Below are 19,963 nucleotides of genomic sequence, written 5' to 3' on the forward strand. Positions count from 1 at the left end.
AACTAAAAAGTTACAAAGGCATTGTGTTGCTTTTGCTACTCAAAGAGGTCACCAGGCTAACAAAGAAATCTAGTGCAATAATTTCTCCTCAAAATAAAAGTAGCAAACTGCAGGGAGAAATAATTGTATTTATGAGGCCAGCAACAGCTCAATACCCAGAGCAGAAAAAAGTCCAAGGGAGACAGTAGCACTGTAGAAGAGGAGGATTACATTTTCACCACCTGAATAAGATGGTGAATTCAATGGGTGCCTGCTTGTTAGAAAACTTCAGAGGACCTCTGTGCTGGTTCTGCTGGGATCGCCTTGGCCAGTGAGGATCTGAAAGAGCTGTTTCACCTGACTTCTGCTAAGTGCCCTACAGCAGGTGTGCAGTCAAAACATGTGGGCTCCAAACAGTGAAATGAAAAATTTACTCTCCATTCAAATTTGTTTGAGGATCTGCTCAGCCAGATGTGTCAAAAGTCTTCTGAGGTTTTTGATAATTAAGATTATGCATAGAAAAACACCTGGAAATGTTTGCAGACACACAGTCAAAGTGGGGTCCTTCACAGAGTTCCCAGAGAGCCAGGGTCTGCTTAGGGCTGGAGATTTCAAGGGCAGCCCAGAGGTGTGGCAGGGAAGGGTCAGGCAGCCCTAAACCATCCCAGTGCCCCAGCCAGGGAGCAGGGCAGCTGGGGTAGCCCTAGACATCAGACACCTCCCTGGGCAAGGGCACAGGCTAATATGTCCTCCAGCAACATTTAGGAGGTCACCACAAGAACAAAGGTGTTTTTGGGCTCTGTCTTCACCTTCCCTTTACCTCCATTCCTTTCTAAATGGCCAGGCCAGTCCCTGACTGCTGCTCTGCAGGCTGGAAAACCCACTGTGAGGAAACACTCCAAGAAATCCTCTGGATGAGAGAAAGTGGGATGGAAAGCTTCACTCAGTGGATTCTGCTGTCAAGCCCTGCTTTCTCAGCCTCGTCATGCAGCTGAATCAGTATGCAGCAGCAGCAGCTCACAGCTGGATTGAAAAAGCTCCCTGAGGACCGGAGACAGGCAAAGAGACCTTCACAGAGCTGCTCTTTGCAGAGCTAAACTGAGGAGAGGGTGGGGTTGATATCCAAAGTGGAATGATAAGAGATACTCATTGGTGAAGAGGAAGGATGCTAAATGGCTTATTTACAACATCTTTTCCTCTTGACTTGCAGATGCTATCAATATTTGTGCATGTGTGATATGCTTCTCTATTTCCCTACAATTATGTCCATTTTCTGCACCCTAATAAACAGATTTCCTACAATTAGAAAGAGCTAGCAGGAGGACAATCTCCCATCACAGCTCTGTGATTTGGGACTGAACTTTGCTCAGTCACTTGTGAAGAGCACTCCTAGACACACTGAACCTGGCCTTTTTTGCTGCTATTAGTCATCTGGCTGAGAGTTTACAATAGTCCTGGTATGTTTGCCCTGACAAAGTTTGGTTCTGGACACCTCTGTGAACTCTGGTAATCAGGTATTCAAAAGAACATCAAAGACACTAATTAATTCTACACTGAAACTGCCTCAATCTTTTTCCTCTGCTCTTAGACCAGCAGTAGTAAAACTAAGATTTGTTACAGAGATAATAGGAATTTTAGCAAGCCATCTTACTGAATCCTTTCAGGAAAGACAAAGTGGCAGAGCATGATTGAATGGCCCAATTAACCTCAGCATAATATCTTCAAATGGCAATATAAAAAGCAAATGCTAGAAGTTCCTCATCTAATAACATTCAATCCACTGCCATGATTGCTTATATTTTAGAAATGACCAGAGCTGAGATGCAGTTTAAATTCTAATTTATGGAGCTTTTTTCCTGTCAAAATTACAGTGGCCAAAAAAAAAAATGCAATTTGAAACTAGCCCTCAGTCTAGAAGAAATTCAACTTTTGGATATAAATAGCAGCAACACCTGCCTAACCTAAATGCTCATTTTACTTTAAACTAGTTTAATTTAAGCAATAGAAGTTACACTTACTTTTAATGGGCAGCAGCTGTTCATTAAATTTATAATGACATTTGGGTACCCTGGTGATAGACATTCAGAAATATCATATACATAGAGACAGAAATTCATTAGTAGCACTACTGAGATGGCTTGGAAGTGAAATTAACTTGAAAAGAGACACTTGTTTCACCTCCATCTGTAGTTTGACTATTATCTAAGGCATATAAATGAGTGGTATTAGCCAAAGCCCATCCTATAAAACATCTGAAGAATTTCCCCTGTAAAAATATACAAACACTTGGGATTTTTCTAAAAAATTATTACTGTACGACTACCACTGAAATATACATTGGTTTCACTTCCATTTATATACAGAGGTGTACAAATCTAATATACAGATTAATATATTACAACCCAGGCAGTGGTGAGTGCATTAGAGTTTATGCATGTGATGGTATTTGCCTGTCAGGGAGCTGCTCATTTCTAATGGACTCTGGCTCTGTCTTGATGCCAGGTGGATTATGCTTAACAGCTTCAGTAGACAAAAGAGTGGACCCATGCATTATGAACGAACACAGAAAGTAATTACAAAACTCTAGTAACCAAACATCTTTAGTCTTTTATGAATGCTGTCTCTTGGTCCATTAGTTATACATTAAAATCCATCTCCAATCCCTTAGCTTGGGTCTCTTCTTCATGTCAACTGCATTTCTCCTCTCTGAAAGCAGTACTGCTAGGATCTACCTGTACCTTCTTACCTATACCTATAAGGTACATGCTTTTCAGCCCAGAGAACTCAGCAGGGGATCAGTACTAAAAATGTTATTCCTACTTGCATTAATAAGGCAGCCAAGGTCAAATAAAGCTGCGTGTATGGACTGCATGGCATTTCAAATAGTCTGCAGTGAGACCTTTGCAACCTTTTCTACTTCAGTAAATTGCCAAATGTTATCCTTTGCATTTCATTAAGCAAGTCTGTGGATTATACATAGGAATGGACTAGAACATGACTGGATTAGAAGAAACTTGTAAAGTGACACACAAAACCAAACAGCAGCTTTGTTAGTTTGGTTCAGCAAGAATTGATGCAACCTCCATCTCTATTATTTAATTATGTGGATCAGTAGAAGCAGATTTAAAGAGAGAAAGAGTCTGAGAACCCAGTATCCACACAGTACCTCTCACAGGGTTTTGTTTTGCCTTTTTCTCCAGAGCCACTATAGTCCAGTCCCACAGACTGAAGACCTGTTTGTGGTTGCAATGCATTAGCTATGCTACAAGAAAGCATTTTTCCCTTTAGTTTGATGTAAAAGGAATCCCCAGTTCATGTTTCAAAAACTGTTCCATGATGGGAACCAAATCATGGTAATCATGAGCAAAGAAATTTGTTTCAAAACATTATTCTGATCCAAAATAGTGCATTAAAGTAAATAAAAATCATATACATAGAGCAGGGTTTTTTTTATGTATAGAAGAGACAGCTCACACTGGAGTTGCTCTGAGAACTGCATTTGAATGACTCTGACAATTTAGAAGCATTATATTCTCACACAGTTCTCTCTGTGCATCTTTTCATTTTTTTTTTTCTGTTAAGTAAGTCCTCCTGTGGCAGGAAACTCTTTAGCAAATTCTTTGCTGAAGGTAATGCTTCTGTAAGTTGAAGAAAAGCACATTATCAGAAGAATGTTTTGATTGATTTGCTGTTCATTAACGACGCACCTCTGTGGCTGTGGAGTAAGTTCTCTTTTGAAGGAAACTATAACAAGTATACACAGCTGCATTTTTTTTTTGACAATCTAGTATTCTGAGAACATTTTACCACTTCTAACAAATGTTCAGTATTTGTTTACTTCAAGTCCCCATTTAAACTCTGTAGCACACAGTTGCAGAATGACTGGCAATCTGAGGTCCCAGAGGGCTTCTTCCAAGAAAGCTACAATTGCAGAGCCATAAAAAGTCTTCCTGGTGTTAAAAGGTGACCGGGTTTGTGTGTCTTGTCAACCATGAATCAGAGGTAGAGAGCACATATCAGCATTAAACAGGAAACTTCCAGTAATTACTTTTTCCAGCAGGTCAACTCGGACGCTTACTATGATGTACCTTAATCTGGATCATGCTTTCTTTACTTCCAATGTCATAGCAAATCCAAAACTTTGACCCTATTTCCTTAAATGGTATGCACCTTTTCATCACCTTTGTCAGAATACCTAGCTTGTGTGACTGCTAAACAGGATATATCTTTATTTTTATCATATTAACAATTAGTCTTTATTGTGAGGATAAAATAAAAATTGAGTAGCTTTTCATTTTTTCCCTGAGAAAAAAAAGAGTTTAAAATGAGGGGGGTTTTTTATTTCTGTACTGCATCTGTGCACTTCTCCATTTTTAGGGGCATTGTGGTGATGAAGACATCAACAGTGTTTTGACAGCATCTACTAGCTACAGGTGTTGTATCTCTCCCAGTAAAAATAACTGTCCTAGTAACAACACTTTCCCAAGCTGGTACTAGGCAGTTATATTTGGCCAACATAACCTGCTACTAGATAGGGTGTTCTTCACTGCAGTGCTACCATGTGTGGTAATAGAAAGGCCTCCTCTCTCATTCGTCTTTCATTCTAGAAACTTACTGTTTCTAAGAGTAAAACAAAACACACTGTGTGGATTTCTAGGTGTTTTTAAAGAGATTTATGATACTTAGGATGAGAACATTTCTATAATTATAAGTAGGCATACTCTCATTTTCTCCACAGTTTGTCATTTGCCTAATTTTTTCAGTAGGTTTGCCCAGAATATTACTTTCCTAGCACTTGGTTGAACTAAGCCTGGTCTGCTCAAAAACCTGCTCACAAGTTTCACTTAGCTGCTGAGCAAAGATTGGCTGGAGTGACCTACCAGTTAATAATTGATTAGAAGAAAATGGCTCTTCCTCCCAGATATCTTCTCACTTTTCCACCCTGTAACATCAGATAAGTGGGAGCTGCAATGGTCTGCTGTCACTGCTTCCACTCCTGTTTCTACTGGAGCAAAGAGGGCAGAGAGTACTGACCAACAGAAAGACATCAGAAACACAGCATGGTATTAACAGCTCTTGATCACTAAGGAGAACAAAGGGCCATATTTCAGGCTAACAGCACAACATCTGCCAAAAATCTGCACGGAGCAGTTGTAAACACAAATGGGTGCTTTGTGAGCACACTTCAACGAAATGAGTGAGCAGGTAGTTTTCCAAATACCTTCCTAGCTTTAATCCCAAGGCAGAATGCTGTGCACCAATCAAGCAGCTCAATAGCATTACCCTATGGAAATGTGTCCCCAGAGTCCAATGTTCTTTCTTCTTTTTCTAGTACCCTCAAAATGACTCCTGTTAAAACCAGAACTTGTTGCAGAGATAAAAAGAGCTGGGGGAGTTTTGTCCTTACATTTTCACCAAATAAGAGGGAAGAAATTCAAAAGCATGGTGCACAGAGAAAGTCAATAGGAACATTATGGAGTTCTGTGGAACATTCCTTCCTGCCCTGCTGTTAAGTTAAATATTTGTTTCATTTCTTTCTCTATAGACAGAAAAGATTTGAATGCCTTCAGTTTTGAACTATTGTTATGAATACTAACAAAGGGCTAGAAGCACTAGGGATCTTAGACAGCTGTCCTCTAGCCCTCCGATGTAGGGCCCTGGGAGGGAGCTTGCCTGGCTTACACAGGCTGGAAATAGAGTAGCATTTCTAAAGAGATAGGCAAAACTGGTAACCCAGGGGAAAGTCACCTAAGTCTGAAAAGGAGAAAAGCCCCAGAGAGGTGTCTTAAAATCATCCCTTTTTGCAAGTGTTAGCTCAAAATCTCCTCCCATACAGGTAAGCACTGAGGTCCTTGGGGAGAGGAGATGGCCGTTCAGGAATCGGTGTCGTACCAGGCAATCTTCTCCTGGCTGTAGGAGTTACACTGGGTGCTGGTTAATGCTGAACTGGTGCCACAGTGCTTGTGAACCCTGCTGGTTTGTTTCTTTCCTAAACTGATCATGACACAACCCTCTCATTCAAACCTTTGATGGGGATCTGCTTCCTCTGTTGGTGTCTGCAGCTGTCTGAGATGCAGAGATCTGCATTTAGCTTCTGCTTTTGTCCTAATAGGGTTGAACTCTGAGCATGAGAGGGCCCTGTCTACACATCTATCACCCTGCTTCTTTGTGGCCTGCAAAATAAGCATCTCCTCCCTGCCATGAAACCATTCATTTTTGCATGGAAGAAGGGAAAATACATTTTCTCTATCTAGTGGTTGAGGAAGTTTATATGAGAAATTATACACCTAAGAGTAACTATGGGGCTTATATCAAGCAATTTTTAATGAACGATTACCACAGATAATCTGATGAGTTCATTTTTATAATTATTCAGGAACTAAAATGAGTTGCATAAAATGTTACACCTTTAGTATTTGCTGCAAATAAACCCATTTTGCCTCAGTGGGGCCATGCTAGTGCAGCATTTCACACTGGCTGCCATAGCTTACCCAGCCTCTCTGGTCCCAGCTGGAGCCACAGGAATGGTTCAGGTTTCTCTGCATGGCACTGAACTGTGTGTCATTGAATTGTCTGCTACTTCTGCAGAAAGGGGGCTGGCTCAGACAAGCTTTTTTCCCCACCTGAGCCAACTCACTAACTCTGCCAGCTGACATCTCCTGTCCTTGCAATGAAAAGCAGGTATGCTTCAGCAGAAGTGGGACCTAAATTCAGAGTATTTTCTTTCTGAGCAAATATTACAGGAATAGTCATGAGTCTTTTTGACTCTGCAGCCTGCAGTCAGACAACTAACTTCATTACCTTAAATACATATAATAATTTCCAGAAGAGTGCAGTGCAGTTTTCCAGAAGTCTCAAGGATGATTAGGGACTGTACAGTTCTGGAAACAAGCCTTATGCTTTCAAATAAGGTTTCTTATAGCCTTCCATATTATAGAGCTAGCTTAGCATGTCATGGAAAAACAAGAGGGACTTTAACAAAAAAGCATTGTCAGGCCTTCCAGTTTTCCCACAACATTTCTTTAACCCATTCAGAAGAGACTGACCTTTTTTCTTTTGTATTGGTCTTCTATTCTTACCATATTGCACAACTGAAAATCTGACATCCTTAGCTTCTCAGGTATTCATTTTCACCATACTGCTCTAAGAAGGAAAATTCATGAATGGGAAATTGAAGCACCAGAGATCCAAAAAGCTCCCAGAGCCATTCAGGGAGTCGGTTCAGGGAGCACTGAGTCCAGACCTCCTAAGTCTAACAGCAGGACCTCAGCTATTCAATCATCCTTCCTTTCAATTGCACCATTTACCTGTCCAGAGATCACTTTCACATGATAAGTCTTTTTAAATTAAAAAAGACTTATATTTTCAATGTATGTTCATAACAAGAGAACCAGAATATTTTTACTGAATTATGTTCATTCTCTATTCGTTATTTATGAATACCAGATCTGTCTCTCCTTATTCAATAAAACAGGTATGTGTTAGTTTAAATTAATGCAAATAAGGACCATTGATTCCTCTGATCCCTTTAATTCATTAGCCAGGCTGATTAGTTTTTTAGATAAAGTTGAAGGGAAAAAATATACCCAAGGTGAATTTTGAAACAACTGTGTCAAACTGAAACTGATCCTGGAGTGATCCTTATCTGCAAACTACAGGATATTTGTTCCACTGAACGTCAGAAGGATAAAATCTGTCTAAAGTCTCATGTTAGCAATGGACAGCCCCTTAAGAGCCCTGCATTTGAGAACAGGCTTTACTTTATTGACCATAAAAGTAAACAGGGTGTCTTATCATGCTCCAACTTAGGCAGCAGAATACTCTGAGATGGCAAATTTCTAAGTTTTCCATACTGTAAGTATACAATTTTTAATGGGCCAGTGCTTTGTTGAAAGACAGTCCTCAGAACAGACCTCGTAAAACCCAACTATTGCACGAGTAAATGTTCTGGCCATGTATTCTGACCTTTATCTCCAGACTTGGAAACTGGGAGCTGGACGAAGGCAGGGACGAAGATTCTTACAAACCAAGTGGAAATTTCCAAAGTGCTCAGTCTGTTAGGGGCTGCCCAGGCCCCAAGGGCATTACCCACAGCCCCTAAATGCTGGCTGTATGATGTGATACTGGGGCATTTTAAAGCACTTCTTCTCAGAATAGGCATGTCTCTTTTTACAGTGTAAAGAACACTTAAGAATGGGGCAGCCACAGAACTGCGCTTTTTAAATAAGCCTGGGAAGTTTGTCAGGGATTGTTACAATATAAGTCAAGCCAGGCAGCGACCTCAGAAAAAGGGAAACTTCCACACTGCAGTCTTTAACCATAAACTTGAGCAAAGTGTTTGGTAGGGTCTGAGAGCTGGGATTATACCCTGATGCTCTGCTCTTAAGGATTTGAACTCATGGTGCCTTACACTTTTCAGGGGAGGAAAGGTCTCACTTTTAGGTTATCAGATATTCTTGTGGATAAGGGGAAGGGAAAAAATCCCACTTGTAATTTTTCCTGTTGGAGCCACACATTTTATATAGGATGATTAAATATTAATTGGCCAGAAGATAAGCATTACTCTCTAGGTGTTCCTTTGGGCAAAGGGATGTCCCTGTTTCTATCCTGCTTCCTGTTAATGCCTGCACAGAGACAGAAAAGCAGGTGGCTCTCCTCCTTTTAGCTCAGGAGAGTGCCTAGCAGCTGGGAAGGGACTCCTTCTATTTGGACAAATGAACATGAAGCTACACAATTCAGTGCCAAACAGCGGCGAGGACAGGATGGAGTGAACCCCAGCCTGAGGTACCCCACAATGTGCTGACTTATGGATAGAAAGGAGAGGGTAAAACTGCTCTTTACAGTTTTGGAGATGAAAGAAGAGAAAGGGGAGAGGTACAAATCCTGGAGCAAGACAGACACCTTACCAAGGTCCACAAGAATCGGAGTCCACTGAAATCCAGAGCAACTGTAGTTCTGGGAATGATTTAAAATCCTGAGTTTAACATACCCCTCATCAAAGAAAGAGGGATTTGAGGGAAACAGAAATTAAGACAGGTGACATCTAGGGCTGCATTACCAAGTGTCACAAGCCTGGAAGCAGCACTAGGGTTTAAGGTCTGGGATTCAGCAGAAGACCTGACAACTTCTGAAGAAAGATTTGAGGCAGAGGACCCATGTGCCCCAGCTTGATGCTTGCCTTATGGTCATCCACTCTACACATCAGTAAAAGCACAGCTTGCATTCCTTGGTTATTTAGTTCTGAATCACCCATGAAAATAGGAAAATATTCCTTGAAAAATGTACCTGTGGTCCTTATATACTTACTTTCAAATGTGAGTCATAGACTCAAATACCTTCTAGATTTTTAGGTTATGCAGAAGAAATGAAAGACAAGAGATTACTGTGGATAAAGAGAATTTGTCACATCAATGTCATACCCGGCTATCACCACTTAAGTCCTGGTAACAACATTATGAGAAATGGAAAGAGCATGGAAAGAGTTCTGTGTCCTTCATCAGATGCAGGTCACCTGCAAGAAGTTCACTTATACAATACAAATTTAATTCAAACCTGTATTAAACAAACTGGAACTTTTTATGTCTATTAAGTAAACAATGAATTCTATGTTAGGTATCTTAGAAGACTGATTAATCCTTTCTTGCATTTCATATTACCCAAGTGAACTAGATATGAAATAGTGCCTTGGAGGGTGTGAAGAGATGCCTTTAGAAACACTGGTACATATCTGCACATCACTATTTTCAATATAAATACATTTCAGGCTTCACTCAAATTCCGCTGGGGAAAACAGGATTCTTTTCTTCTGGGTCAGAGTCTTGCTCTGTAGGCAACATTTGTATACTTATACCTTGTAAAACAAAATGTTTCTAAGCTTTGCCTACATATGAATGAAGAAAAGTGGGGTGCATCAATTTTGGAGGAATAATTACCATAGGTGCAAAAATCTTGAATACTGACCCTACAGGTCTTGAAGCTGTAAATGTCAAGAAAATACAATTAACAGCAGCTAACACAGAAGTGATTCCTACTTACCTCTTTTTTTTCTGAATTTCCTTCCTTTATTAGGTTATTATCTCTATTCTGCAGGAGTTGACTTTCCCTCCCAGAACCACTTTTTTTTTAAGCACAGGTGGGAACAAGAAATTGCCAAACTCATTTACAAGCAGGTTAGTCACTAATCCAGTGGCAAATGTGGAGTGCTATGCAGTAAGAAAAATTTAGGTTTCGATGCATTAACACAAATATATAGAGACTTGTGGTACTGTTCATCACTTTAATGAGGAGGCCCTTAGGTGCCTTTTATGCCCTCTGACCTGGACATTCACCCTCTTCCTAGTCCCCCCTACATGTCCTGTCCTGGTCATTAGAAATGCTGAAGGATTTCTCTAATTACTGAGAGTAATTTGCTCACCTACCAAGCCGCCTTGGTCCACAGAGGTGTCATGACAGTTGTCAAACTGATTTTCCTCAGTAGCAAGTGTCTCCCCAAGCTGGGGATAATCTGGAGACCATTTTTTATGATGTTAGGGCTGCTTTGTGTGGATGATACAAGGCTGAGCTGGGGGAGTGTTTGGACAAGCGTATTTGGGACTCCTTCCAGTAGTGTGAGGTTTCTTGGGCATGGTGACCTGGTACTTGTAACAAGGTGCCTTACTGAGCCAAGACTGCAGGAGCTGGTAAAACAAGGCTATTTCCTGCTAAAGCTTAAAGGACCTCTCTCCTTATCTTCTCATAAATAAAACCCTGAGGGAAAAAAAATTACAAATGAGCAACTAATCTTGTTTTCTAACACCACAGAAACTGACACATTTGAAAGTTTTTGTTGTCTTTTTTTTCCTAACTAACTAACAAAATAAAAAAGACTCCAGACTATTCTGAATTATACACAAATACACAAATATTTGCTTAGAAAAGAATTCAGATCCAAAGGGACATAGAAAAAAAACAAAAACCAAAAAAGTTGATAATGGAGACTGAAGCCAAGGTACATGTCCCAGACTAGCACTCCCTGACAGCTTACAGCACTTGCATGAGCAGTGACTTAAGTCATATTTTTATAAATGCCACATAATTAAAGGCATTAGAAAGACTTCAACATCATTAAGCTACCAAAATAATTGCACCAAATTCCCTTTGATGGTCCCAGATACTTATATTTGCAAATGTCAAATACTTACCAGTGATCACTCTATAGCTGCTTTGCCTCTGCTTAAAGAAATGGACTGTATAAAAACCATATATCCTACTAAGAGAAGGAATGAGAAATTTTACCTGGTAAGGACAACACCTTCTAACAAAAATAGAAACCTATATTTAGGTTCTGTTACTTCATGCCTGGTTAATCTGGAGAGCATGTCCGGGAGAGCAACTGGTGTTAACCAGTCTGAGAGTGTGATGCCTGCAGCAATACAAACTTGTTAATCTTAAGTTTAAAATAGATCTTCACAAGAAATTCAAGTTAACTATATCTGATCCAACTAGTTTCACCTTAGACTAGTCACTTCATTTCATCTCCTCTCTTTTGGTGCTGGGAAAATTTGATATAATGTCTTGATCATTATGTAGCCTGCACGGAATTGTAGATGCAGGAAATTTGTGGACTTTCCAAACTTAAAGCTTGAGCTCAGTGGAGTTAAATGAAACAGACACCTAAATATGAAGACCATTCAGGCACAGTTATGTATGTTTCAGCGGCCCTTGCAGTTGTAATCATAAATTAGCTACTATTCTGATTAAAAAAATATTTTATTCCATTTGGGAAGTTTAGGAAGAAATTCACTTTCTTCCATCTTGAGCTACAGGTACACACCACAAAAGGTCCTAAAACTGATGAGGATGATAATACTTATCACCTTCAGGAAAAAGCCTTCAGGAAATTATGGTGAGTATCTGCTGCTTCCAATGCCTTAATAGGATCTGCATGCATTTGAGTTTTGGAAAGTCATACAAGTGTGTTAACAGGTGCCTAGATATAAACTTTGGAGCCAGATATAAATCTCCAAACTGTATTGCCTTTATCAGGCCATCTGACTAAACAATATGTATTATTCTCTTGCCAAACTTTCCTCCTCTTAGGATAAAGAAATATCCACCTGAAAAGCTGAGTTGCGAAGTGTTACATTTTTACTTGTTTTCTAGCATTTTTTAACAACTCTGGTTCAAAGAACAGAAAATCACACTGTACATTCACCTAGCGCAGTGCAAAGATCCAGCTTTAACTCAGGCTTCTCCATGGGGGTCACCTCTGGTGGGATTTCCTGGGCCACATCTTCAACATGCAAGTGCCATATACTTTCTGGTTGCCAACAGTTTAGGAGCACTCTATTGCTCTGTTTCCTTGTGCTTCACTGTCTTTCAATGATATGGAGAGAGAGGAGATCCTGAATTGCAATTACCGGTGTTCTCCCCGTGAAGAAGTGACCATGAAGAAAGCTTCCGCTGACTTTGTTGCCTAAAGAATCCAGGCTGCCCACTATGCCTCCTGTGAAATCAAAGCCTCCTCCCACTTTCTTGAATTGTATCTGCTTTGTACATTAGTTTTAAGAACAAATGACCTTGAAGCTGTATGTGTAGCAAAAGGGAAGAATATGAGCCCTGTGTAAGAAACTGGAGAAGCATTATAGCTTTTATATCAACATGCAAAGCATCAACAAGCCAGACATACACATGTGCATTGTGAACTAAAAGAAGTCCTGCCCTGGCATCCAAGGAAGATGCAGCTTGCAGTACTTAAAAATACATCCCCATGTTACAAGAAACATTAATTATAAAGATTAAAGGATAATCCCACTCTAGGAACTTGGCTTGTCAATGGAAAATATATGGTGAAAGAGATTGTTCTAAGTCTTTGTAAACGGTACTGGAAAGGCTCACTGGAGTCAGCAAACTTTTCGCAAAGATAAAGCCTCTGTGTGTTTCAGAATCTGAAGAGCAGCCATGCAAAACACTCCTAATTCCTCCACTTATTTGTGCACTAGAGAGTATCACAGAGAAGAGAAGAGAAAAAGTGTCACCCCAAAAGGCATATAGGATATTCATGAAATAAAGGAAACAATACATTTTGGCAAATCAGAATGGCATAAGAATGGCAAATCAGAATAAGCCTGCTCTAAAGTATGTGAGGTACCCACAGTGCAAGATTTTGGTCAGTCAAGCACATGCTCCATTACGTAAATGCAGGACTTGAATGGAGCTCAGAACAAATATTTACTTTCTGGTGTATCTGTCCTTTAGCCATTGGGATGACTTCAAGAGAAGGTACTGGAGCTGTCTGCATCAGAACAGTTTATCTTTTTATGTATGGCTGGATAGAGTCACCCCCCATACAGGTGGACGAGAAGAATAATCCTTTCTTGGGTCCTCCTTCAGGTCTAACTCAGGCTCTGTCAGGCTACAGCGATGCTGGTGTTAAAGCTCACAAGTTCCACTATTTCTCAGTTGGTTTATTAATTTTTTGTGGCTTTCTGGGATATTTTCCTCTGTCCATTCTGGCCACAGATTCATATATTTTTTCAGGCTGTTTCACACTCATTTTGAGAGTACAGATTTTATCTGTCACTTTTGCCTTTTCCATGCTTTTCCACAGCACAGCAGCAAGTACTTCCTTACTTTCCTCCAGGCTGTGGGACGAGTCGGAATGTGGAGAGAAGCAGAGGGACAGACATTTCAAAACAGTCATTCTGAAACTGAGTGACTGATACAGCCAGTGAGACGCTGCTGAAAAGTTGTGGGAAACCTCTGGCTATTATTCTCATTCCCATCAAGTCTGGGATAGATTCATTGCAGATAAACTGGCATCTGAGAGCCAGCCCAAGCACCTGAATATGTAGGATTCCCACGGTTCATGTGAAGAGTCCTACTACACCGAATGGTGGAACACAAAGAAAATCTGTGTAAAAATCCTGCTGGTGGGACTGTGGAAGACAAGAGGCTCACTGGAAGTGTCTCTATGCTTCTCACACAAACTGACATGGGACTAGAAACATGGAGCTGAGGTCATTCTTGTGTTACAATTGGTGAGACCAAGACAAAACCACCTGGGCAAGTAAGTTTGTGCCCTGAAAGTACAGAGACCAATTGAAGTATGAATGACACATTTTTCCTATATGATTGAGTGCAAAATGTCATTGTTTCACTTAGTTCAGAGCTATTTAAATATAGGATGAACTTTTCCTTATTTACGTTGCTTCCACTTGGTCAAACTGGCAGCTCTGCTGGGGGCCACAGCTAGTCCTTAGTTGAGAAGAGAAAGCAAGCTCCTCAAAATCTTTCCATGGAAGGTACTAAATACTCACATTCACTGATGAGAAATTGTCATTGTAGGACATGAAAGAAAGATGAGAGACTCCAAATATTTCAGACGGCAAAGAGCACAGAAAAAAGGCTTTATTGTCTAATTCTTACTACCTTTTATTATGTGTTCTGATACAGACTTAACATGATTGGTGAATAGGAATGACATCTCTCTAATGCCATTGGTTAAACTAGAGAAACAGCAAAACACCACCTGGAGAAAGATTTTGAGAAAGGATAGTTGTTTGCCAAGATTGTTTTGAGAAGAAGTTTTCTTGAGAAATTTTTCCTTGGGAAAACGTTAGCAGCTGCTAGCAGGCTAAAATCTCTCAGACCCAGAAATATCAGGCCCACAATAATGCAGCAGGTTAGTCCGCACAGCCCTTACAGTTCTGCTGGCTCCCACAGCAGCAGCGCTGCACGAGGTGCAGTGGGAATGGCCGTGCAATCCAGGTCGATCTCAATCAAAGAGTAACAAAGAACTCAGTGAGTTTGGAAAGAGGACTGTGAGGCTAAAGTTGTAAACTGATAGCAGCTTGAACACACTGCGCTGTTGTGTTGTGAAAGCCTAATGTTTAGCTTCTGTTTGCTTTAACTTGCTAACATTTTCCATTTTCTGGCTGTTGTAAATGTCATTTCTTTCCACAATCATGAGGTGAGGCCCTGATCTTTGCTCAAAAAAGGGTCCAGCTTTTATATCAGACCATCTAATCACAATTTTACTGCAAATCTTGGACAATTTTGATAAGTGGTTATGCTATGAATTGTTGGAAGGAAAGCTTCTAATCTTGAACCTGAGTGCAGGCATGCAGAATGGATCAAATTTTGAAATAAAACAAAATAAATGCTTTTTAATGCATCATTTACAAGTTCCAAGAAGCCGCTGTGCTTATCAGATGCTGCAATCATTTCCAGGAGCTACTTAGAAGAAGCTGTCAATTCCCTTCAGAAGTAATATACCTAAGAGAATTTAAAAAGAGATTCCTTACTAAATTTCTCTTTTCTAATTTTGAACTCATCTACAAAGTAAATTATTTAAATTTCTAAAACCCTTTTTTTTTTTTTAATAGATCAGGGGGATTGAAAACAGTGTTCTAAAGTCTCTCCTTGCACAGTGAAACATTCTATATTCCTGATAAAATCACACACACATTTTAATCTGTAGATAAGAAAGAAGATAAGACAATGGTAATATGAAGTGCAGAAAAAAGTTAAAAATAGAAGAATGCAAAAATCTATGAAAAAAGAGCTCATATAATTTGGGAGATAAAACAGCATGTAGAAGAGTTATTCTCCCTTTGTTATACAGGATTACCAGGCACTGACCTTCAGTGAGAACTGTGCATAAGAATGGACTTTACAGCTGAATTATAGCTATGGTGTTTGTGTGGAAAAAGTAAACAGAGTTACATGCCTGCTTCTGTAGACTTCTAGCTGCAGTAATAATTGATCACACATATTTTTGTTCATACCAAGAACTCAAAATGGTGTGCAGCAGCATGCAGTGACTGAAATTTTCATTACAATGTCACTTATGTCATTTTTGCTGAGCTAGTTTTGAGTTCAACACAGTTGGAAGATGAACCTGTTCACCTTATAATACTGTTTGCTTTATTTATTGTTTTTTTCCATATTACCCTTTGAGACTCTCATGGTGTAATTTTATGGCTTTGAAGTTGTGTGGGTTGACCTATAACTGTAATAAAAGAATTCGGAATGAGATAACACAAGTTTTTCCATTACTTACAAAAGGTTGAAGCTACTTATTAAACAACATCATAGTCTGTAACTTTGCTAAAACGAATACTTTTTCAGGCATCTGTTACATTGTGGTAGACCCTTGCAGCACACAGATTGTATGGGATAAGGCTGTGCTGTGAACCCAAACAAGAAAAGACTATGGTTTATGTTTTTAATTCAACCTTTATGAAGAACACTGCATTTCCTAGTTACAAATTAACAGTATGTGATCATCCTAAATAACTACTCTGGGACACAAGTTGTGTTTCTCATGATTCATGCTCTTCTTAAAGAGCATTGAGTTCAGTTCAGATGATGCAAAGAAAACAGAGAGAAAGATTTGTCTCTCATTCTGTCCCCAGGGAACTGACGTAACCAAACCATTCAACATGGATCCCACCGCTTCTAATGTACCCCTAAGTTCCATGCCTTGGGCCACACAATCAGCTTTCCCTCCAAGTAGAACAGTGCCCTGTGGATGTGCCTGGGCTGCAGGGCAGGTGTGCCCCAGGGTGCTCCCCACAACCCTGCTCCCCCACTCACCAGGACAGCAGGACCTGTGGGTGTGCTAATTTTCCTTTCAGCTGTCAGCTCAAGTTTCTTTGCAAAAAAAAAGAAGCCAGTGTTCAGGAAGTGAGGACTCTGGGAACAGAGAACACTGACACACACCCAACTCTCCTCCCACTGCAGAGCTAATGCTTGGCAAAGCAGGAATACAAATAGACAGTTTGAATTCTCCAGGATGTAGAGTGAAAGTGTCCTAAATACTCAAAAGGAGCTCTGAAATCCTCCAAAGAGGCAGTCAAACCTTCTAAATTAGGATCCTAAATTTCCACCTGTCTTCCAGTAAAATGTCTCACAAGGTGGATCTCTGAAAGCTTTAGTGACTACCACCATTAGTAGCACTAACATCCCAGATAAGCACTTGCTAGACATTAAACTCTGCTGGATTTGCTTGGAATTGCATGCAAAGATACACTATCCAACCAGTGGAACAGGAGGAAAATCCAAACAAAAAAGAAAATAAAAATCCAATCTGTCATATAGCAACAAAAGCCACTAAAAATCCCACTGAAACTCACTGAAAATCAAGGATGAACACTGATTTTAGCAAACACTGGATCAGGCTCTCCTAGATAGCATTGGGCCTAGTGATCTGCAGCCCATCCCCAGTCAGTCTGTGCCATGGAGGCAACAGCTGAAGGTCTGCTTGTGGCAGGAGTAGCCTTGGCTGTAGCAGTCACTGCACACCTCACAGGCTCCCAGGGTAAAGGTATTATGGGATTGTGGCAGGTGGGCAAGAGGAGCTGGTTTTCCTGGCATGAGTTAGATCATCCCCAAGCTGCTTTCTACTGGTATGAGTTAGGTCATCCCTAAGGCTCTTTTAAATCTCATAGTTAGCCAGGTACTTAGCAGCAAAATACAAGACAATACAAAGTTAGGCATTCTCTTGGGAAAGCTGAGGCTAAATGCAAGAATGCTGCATGATTTCACTTGTTTTCTGCTTGGCTATAGTTGGTCTGTAGTACTGAACAGATCATCAAACAGATCCCATCTACATCAAGTGCTATTTCTGGTGATACTGATGCACTGACAACCCAGTACAACTTTTAATGCATGAACATGGTGTTGTGTTCCTTCAAACAAAAAAGCTGTTTCCCTATGTGTGGAACCACAGGCTAACATGCTCCCAGCTCTTGGGAATGGCTGGGTTGGAGTCAGGTCAATGCCACCTATGAGGTCTGTGCTGGGCATCCATTTAATTTTTGAAGGAAGGGAGCTGGAAAGTAAAGAATGAAATTTTCTGGTGTCTCTGAAGATCTTACAGGGTGGGAAGACATGGCAAAGCATGGTTGCACAGACTATTGGCCTTCTAATGCTAACAAAACTATTGTTGAGTATTGCCTTGTCATTATCCTTCTTCTTGGAAAGCTACAGATGAGACTGTAAAGATGTAAAGTAGATTAGAAAGGGATGAATTAGGCCCTAGCTTCACCTGTCAGAAGGTTAAGGCTTGGATTATGCTGCAATCTGAATTCACAAGTGACTCATCAATTTGCAGTTTCTATTAAAATATATTTTATGTCCTCAAAATTATTTTGGACAATTCTTCCTTGTGCATGAAAAATATATTTCTATCTCTATATAATACTGTCTGTAAAAACCAGCAAAGGCTCGTGTACTCCACTATTTACATAATCTATTTCCTGTGCCAATAGTGGTTCACCATAACAAATGTATAATCCAAGGGCAATTTAACACAGAGAGTGCATTTCAGTGCTGCATTTTCTTTTTCATTTCTAAAGAATACAAATACTGGTTGAAATATAGATAAAGAAGAAGTAAGCAATAAACTATTCTGTACTATTAGCCAAATATTCTGAAAAGACATGTTCCCCCACCCACAGGCAGCCATACTTGGTGGTAGTTGCACCCACCTCAAACTGCATTCTAGTGCCCAACACTACCTCTGCAATTCTGTCACAGCCGAAACCAGGTACCACCACTGTTCCCGCTTCTCCGCCTGGCTTATGTGTCAGGAGTAAGCTTGGGGATCTTATTTCAGTACCTGAATCAAAGATTTAAAAGAAAAAAAAAATCTTCCAAGGTTTGGGTTCCAAGGATCACTTTATAAAGCACTAGCCCTTATCTATCAGCTGGTTTGTACATCTCTCACCATGAAGACTGACAATAGCAGGATATATTATACTATGCCAGGCTATGCTACGCCATGCTCTGACAGGTATTGGTGTTATCCCTTTTTCAGAATTAACATAATCTCCATACTTTTATGAAAGACTTCCAGTTATGATATTTTTCAGATACGTATTTTAATGTAAGAGTATAGGAGAGCAAGAGAGACCTTCTCTGTATCATGAAAAGATAATAATTAAAACCTCTGAAATCACTTGCTTCAAAATGCTTCTTACTCTTATGGTTCCATGTGGAAAAGCTGGCAAATTCGGCCAAAGTCCCAGATTTCCTTCCACGTCTCTCAGGAATGACTGCACTGCTAATAGTCACTAAGGATCTACTAGGAAAGAAGAAATTCATAAGGCAAATCCAGCCACGACTCAGGCTCAAACAAGAATGTGGCCTTTCAAAAGAGAGGTGACAAAACAGTCCCTGCCTTCGATATAACTTCTGATGATGGACTTAGAATAGCTAAGTAAACAGCTTCTGTGGTCCTTATGGAGTTTTGTGTCGTTCACGTTGGACATGTTCATTTGAAAGTTCTTTCATTTGCATCTCTTTTGATCTCTGGTCAACAAGATCAAGTTTGTGATGCTTCACATGATGCTTAAGTTCTTGTGTTTTTTGACTGCGAATTACTTGCCCTGTTATTTATTTGGGGGATATTCTAAGTTATGCTTGGCCTGTTTGATTTCCACACATCTTGAGAAACCCTTGGGCTATTATCATTAGGTGCTTTCCTGAGAGTGGAGAGAGAGTCTGGTGGTCAGATTTAAGAAACCTCAGAAAAGCCACATACAAAAAAAAAAATTATTAATGAAAAGCATTTGAACAAATATTTTCAGAGAAAATCATCATCACGCAGATACTGGGTCAAATTCTTAGCTGGCTTCAGTGTAGCTTTTCTGATTTCTGCCAGATATGGATCTGGCTCATGCAGCTCTTGTAAAAATGAATGACAAGGCTTGGGCTTCTCAGTAAAGTAATTCATTAATCAATGTGTATATCTGCTTATCACCATACATATAATTTCTGAAAATGAGAAGAATTGGGAAAATCATTGAATCTAGAATCACTGGGAAAATTTGCATGGACTTCATTGGGTCATGGATCACATCCTGTATATATCTACATTTTTAAATCTTTTCCAGTGCTTCCTCTTTCGATGGAAATTAATAGCTTCTTGAATTGAAATGACCAGTTTCCGATTTAGTTTTGCATAAGCAGAGCCCAGTGGGACTAAATATGAATGCTG

This window comes from Chamaea fasciata, unplaced genomic scaffold (assembly GCF_029207755.1).
Source record: "Chamaea fasciata isolate MVZ Bird 193981 ecotype frontalis unplaced genomic scaffold, bChaFas1.0.hap1 SCAF_1, whole genome shotgun sequence".
NCBI classification, from domain to species: Eukaryota; Metazoa; Chordata; class Aves; order Passeriformes; family Sylviidae; genus Chamaea; species Chamaea fasciata.